Below are 6,000 nucleotides of genomic sequence, written 5' to 3' on the forward strand. Positions count from 1 at the left end.
ACTGCATCACTGCCCCAATGCCCACAGCAGCCAAGGATGGAGCAGGCTGAAGCTGGGAGCCTGGAACACAGTCCAGGTCTCCCTGGTGGGTGTAGAGACCCAAACACTTGAGGCGTGACTGTTGCCTGCTGGAGTTTGTACTGGCAGAAGCTGGCATCAGGAGCTAGAGCCGAGACTCAGACCCAGGTATTCCAGTGTGAGACTCGGGTATCCTAACAGCTCAGCAAACCGCCTATTCCCTCAGGGCAAACTTGTACATTTGGCAATCATCAACTCATTTCTCAAAGAACTGTCTGTCAGTAAATTTGTGCTACCTCTGCACTTAACTTCATCAAGGACAACTAGAAATTGCAACAACCATTTTGGAGCACTTTGACATGTGTAAAAGTGTTCAATTGAAAAGTACCATGAAGGAGCTAACATTGTGGCGCAGTGGGTAAAGCCACCACCTGCAGCACAGGAATCCCACATCAGAGTACCGGTTCAAGTCCCAGCTGCTCCATCTCTGATCCAGCTCCCTGTGAATGCACCTAGGAAAGCAACAGAAAACGGCCCAAGTGCTTTGGCCCCTGCCACTCACGTGGGAGACTCAGAATAGAGTTCCAGGCTCCTGACTTCGGTCTGGCCCAGCTCCAGCCCTTCTAGCTGTTTGGGAAATGAACTAGCAAATGGAAATCTCTATATCTATCTATCTATAGATATATAGATAGATAGGTATAGCTATATAGAGAGATACATGTAGATATATTATCTATCTATATATCTATCTATATATCACTCTGTCATCTTATCTTTTAAATAAAATAAAAATATATCTTATTTTAAAAAACAAAGGAAAAGCACCATGGAACAAAATGGGGGAGACTTTCATGAGGAGACTGTGTTGTAGTTTACTGTGTTTAATGTAAAAGATCATCTTTTCTTAGCTTCTCTTCTTTGAGGATTAATAAATGCCAAGAGCCTTTAAAATTATCAAAGAACCCAAGTTATTGTTTAAATCAGACATAATGATTCTTTATTGGTGTGTGTGTGTGTGTGTGTGTGTGTGAGAGAGAGAGAGAGAGAGAGAGAGAAAAAATGTGTTTTCTGCTTTTTTCCCCAGGGGACAGCGTGAGCACAGTCCCCTCCTCACAGAGGAAGATAATTAGCATTCTACAATGATAATTTCATACGTGTCTGAAGCCAGCTGTCTCTCACTTCCTTTCTTTTATGCATTTGCTTTTCAGTTAAAAACATTAAAAAAAAAAAAAAAAGGAAAGAAACCTAGGTAGTTCTAAATAAGCCAATCTGGAAAATTGTCCAAAAAAAACTGTTAAGTTCAAGATGCAGAATAGCATTTTATAGTACTCCATGTAGGTTTTTAGATTTTCGTTAAAAAAGAAAAAAAAAGGTTTATTTGTTTGAAAGGCAGAGAGACAGACAGGGATCATCCATCTGCTGGTTCACTTCCCAATTGCCCACAACAGCCAGGGCTGGGTCTGGCTGAAACCAGAAGGCAGGAACTCCATCTGGGTCTCTTACATGAGTCACAGGAACCCAAATACTTGGGCCATCACTCACTGTACCCTACCCCAGTGTGTTAGCAAGAAGCTGGATTGGAAGTGGAGTAGCCTGAACTCGAACCAGGCTTTCCAACATCGGATGTAAGCATCCCAACTGGCTTAACCCAACATACAACAGCTCCTCCCCAGTGCGAGTTTTTAAATGGGAGGAGTGAGAGAGAGATTTTTTTAGAAGCCCAGAATACCTCTGAAGCAAAACAGGAAATGTAGTTTTCCATGAGGCGTAAAATGTGGGTGGGGAGTGCAGTGAGAGGGAATCAGGACACAAGAAGGAAAAAGAATGACCTTTCCTTTTCATGGTACGGTCCTGTAAACAGTTTTGGATTTTTTTAACATTTATTTATAATGTATGTATTTGTTTTATTTAAATGGCAGATGAGAGAGAGAGCCACAACCAGGAAGTGGAACTCCCTGTGGATCTCCCACGTGGATGGCAGGGACCCATTGTTGAGCCATCACCTGCTGTCTCAAAGGGTTAGCAGGAAGCTGACAACAGGAGCAGAGTAGGAACTCAAACCCAGACCCTCCAATATGGGATTATAGGCAACACATGCAGCATCTTAACAGCTGCACCAAGTGCCCAACCCTGACTGGCATCTTTCTATAATGTGCTTTTAACACTTCAAATTTTAAAAAGCCAGTTAAACATGTGTGAAAATGTATATATCTCATTCCTCCATCACACAGAAAAGCACTGTTAGGCAGTTTATTATCTTAGAATCTAGATCCATTTGCCTTGGTAAGCCAGGAGTTCAAGGGCATAGCTCTTTGGATGCTACACTCGGCTTCAAATTTTTGAGCTCTCTAACACCTTAAATAGTTGTCAAAGAAAAGTACAGTTGTGTATAAGCTGCATTTGCACACCGTATGTTCCTTTAAATGGAGTATAAGGAACAGAATTGCTTTCTTATCACTTTTTCTCAGTACAGCAATAGCTCTACTTGCTCTGCCTCTCTGCCCATTGCAGTTCCAAAACTGATGGCCTGTTGAGACCTGTGCCATCTCAAGTCAGTGACAGTGGTCAGAAAGGCCTTCTGTAGATAATCATTTTAGCGATTCCCCACACAATGCCTTGCACTGCAGCGGCAAACAATAAGGGGAGAACTACTCATATGTACACTTGGAATATCCAGGGCTCGTGCTGTGGTGCAGTGCATTAAGCAGCCATCTGCAGTGCCGGCATCCCATATGGCACTGGTTTGAGTCCTGGCTGTTCCACTGTCAATCCAGCTCCCTGCTAATGCACCTGGGAAAACAGCAGATGATGTCCATGTGCTTGGGCCTCTGTACCCACATGGGAAACCTGGATGAAGCTCCTGGCTCCTGGCTTCAGCCTGGCCTAGCCCTAGCCATTGCAGCCATTGGGGGAGTGAACCAGTGGATGGAAGATCTCTCTATCTCACCCTCTCTTTCTCTCTCTCTCTGTAACTCTGACTTTCAAATAAATAAAAAAAAAATGTTTATACACACACACACACACACACACATACATATATATATATATATATAAAGGTTGGTACATCCTTGGAAACACTACCCAGTGGGTTTTGGACCCACTCTTTCTTCTCCTCACAATACAACTGACAAGACTTGGCCATTTATAAGAGTAGCTCTTAAATAAGGGTCTTGGTTTTCCTAAGATTGCTCTGTTCTCTTCCCTCAGTTGCACAGTGAACCTTCAAGGAGCCTCAGGCACAGTGAAGGGCGGTGTTGGGGACAGGCTAGGCAAAGGCGGGCAGCCAAGAGTGAATGTGATTTGTGAAGTTTCCACGCCGACATTTTTCACTATGATGGGTAAGCAGAGACCAGCTGCAAAAATGTGACAAATAAATTTTCCAAATTTGGCCCTTGCTCTAATTTTAGGATTAGAATGCTGCTGTTGCTTCTGAAATACAGCAAGAGCCTGAAATTTAACTTCCCCCCAAACAGCACATCAGCTCTCATTGCTATTCTCTGATCTAAACAAACAGGGAGTCTAACTTGTTCCTACGGTGTTTACACAGCTACACCCCAAGGGCTTCAGTCCAGGCTTACATTTAGGCTAAAAAAAAATCCATTCTATACAATTAAAAATAGTTTGAGAAAACTCAAGTCCTTAGTGTATATTTCTCAGATTCTACAAAGCCATCTACGTCTTTTTAAATCTTATTTCGTATTCCTTTTCTTCTCCCCCTTGCCTTCCTATTGCTTGATCACTCCAGCCTCTCTCCTTTCAAAACTCTCCAGTCCCTTTCTCAGCTCTTTCTTGCGAAGTCTGACAAAGCCACCTAGGGCTGGTTCCCTGGCAAAGCCTGGCCTTCATTCAAGGGTGGGAGAGGGGAAGAAGCAGCACAAAGCCAGGCCAGAGAACCTGCTAGCTGGGGCGGGGAGGCGGGGAGGGCAAGGCTGGGCCTGGGAACACTGACACAGGCTGCCCCACCCTGCAGCAGGAACTCGTCCCCTGGGGAGGCAGTAACACCGTTCTCATTTTGAATGGGAACAAAATGCGGCCTGCAAATCCTGGAGGCCCTCCCTTTCAAAGGCCGCTGGACTTTCTTCCCTTGTGAGTCTCTGCTTGGAACTCGAGTGTCTGGTTCAGAGGAGGACACAGCATTTCAGCCTTGCAGGGGTGGACACGCACCGGCTCCAAAGCAGTTCCCTGGAGCCTCACCCATCCTACTTGGAGCAAATTACTTACTGTTCAGCCTGCGGGGCTTGGAGCGAAGCAGCCAGGGAGATGGAGAGAGGCAGGTGAGCGGGGTGAGTACATGAAGGCTGCTGTCTCGTCCTCCCCCACCCCACAGCTGTGGTAAGCAGAAGCTCTTGCCCACTGTTTAGCTCCTGTCAGAGGTGGCCAGTGTCACCTTGGCCCCAGCCCACCTGTTCGCCTAACCAGGCAGACCTGCTTAGGCAAATGTCCCAAGTATGTAAAATAGCAATCAAAGGTTGTTGTCAGGATTAAATGCAATCTCTGAAACCATCAAGTATAAAAATGTTATTTTATAATTAAAAAAAAACTTATTTTTGGCCGGCGCCATGGCTCACTAGGCTAATCCTCCGCCTAGCGGCGCCGGCACACCGGGTTCTAGTCCCGGTCGGGGCGCCGGATTATGTCCCGGTTGCCCCTCTTCCAGGCCAGCTCTCTGCTGTGGCCAGGGAGTGCAGTGGAGGATGGCCCAGGTGCTTGGGCCCTGCACCCCATGGGAGACCAGGAAAAGCACCTGGCTCCTGGCTCCTGGCTCCTGCCATCGGATCAGCGCGGTGCGCCGGCCGCGGCGGCCATTGGAGGGTGAACCAACGGCAAAGGAAGACCTTTCTCTCTCTCTCTTTCTCACTGTCCACTCTGCCTGTCAAAAAAAATAAAAAAATAAAAATAAAAAATAATAATAATAATAAATAAAAACTTATTTGTAAAGTTTTCCTTTCCAGATTCGTTATTGGGCAGATTCCTATCATTGTATGTGTGTCACGTTAACGTAGATGTGTATATATGGGTAGAGTTAGCTTTGTATACAAGGGGTCTTTAAAAAGATCACAGAAAATGCATACTAGGAAATTTGTGGATTTCAAAATATTTTGGTACCAAAATAAATTTATCTTTTAATTCAGCTATTCCAAGAGCATTCTGAAGTATCCTTGTATATGATTCAAATGTTTTTTTAGCTCAGATCACATCACTGGGAAACAGGAGTGACAGATATGAATCATGTAACCATGAAGCAGCCGCTGGCCTTGAATCCCCTCCAGAGACAGAGGGTTCTTCCTGCCGCTAATGAAGCTTGAGCTTCAAGACTTCTTGATTTCAGCCGGCGCCGTGGCTCAATAGGCTAATCCTCCACCTTGCGGCGCCGGCACACCGGGTTCGAGTCCCGGTTGGGGCGCCGGATTCTGTCCCGGTTGCCCCTCTTCCAGGCCAGCTCTCTGCTATGGCCAGGGAGTGCAGTGGAGGATGGCCCAGGTGCTTGGGCCCTGCACCCCATGGGAGACCAGGAAAAGCACCTGGCTCCTGGCTCCTGCCAGGATCAGCGCGGTGCGCCGGCTGCAGCGGCGGCCATTGGAGGGTGAACCAACGGCAAAAAAAGGAAGACCTTTCTCTCTCTGTCTCTCTCTCTCACTGTCCACTCTGCCTGTCAAAAAAAAAAAAAAAAAGACTTCTTGATTTCGTCCAAAGCCCCAGTTCGACACTCACTGCTTTGTAATCTTCTCTCTAAAGAGGACCTCCCCTCCCCATCTGAAAAGGCTTCTGGTGCCCCAACCTTGCCCCCAACACTAGCATAAAAGGACTCTCTGTGCTCGGCATCCCTCAGCAGGGTTTTGTGCCTGCCTATTGTCTTCTGAATTTGTCCTCCCCTCTTTGATCAGTCTCTTGTGTCATTTCAGCCCCCCCGACCCTGCTTTTCTGAGCTCAGATTCTTGTTCTGCTCCTTCCAGTCCTCTAACTAATAACCGTGCAGCTGAA

Source organism: Oryctolagus cuniculus, chromosome 15, assembly GCF_051225735.1.
Source record: "Oryctolagus cuniculus isolate XC-2025 breed Fujian yellow rabbit chromosome 15, ASM5122573v1, whole genome shotgun sequence".
Taxonomy (NCBI): Eukaryota; Metazoa; Chordata; class Mammalia; order Lagomorpha; family Leporidae; genus Oryctolagus; species Oryctolagus cuniculus.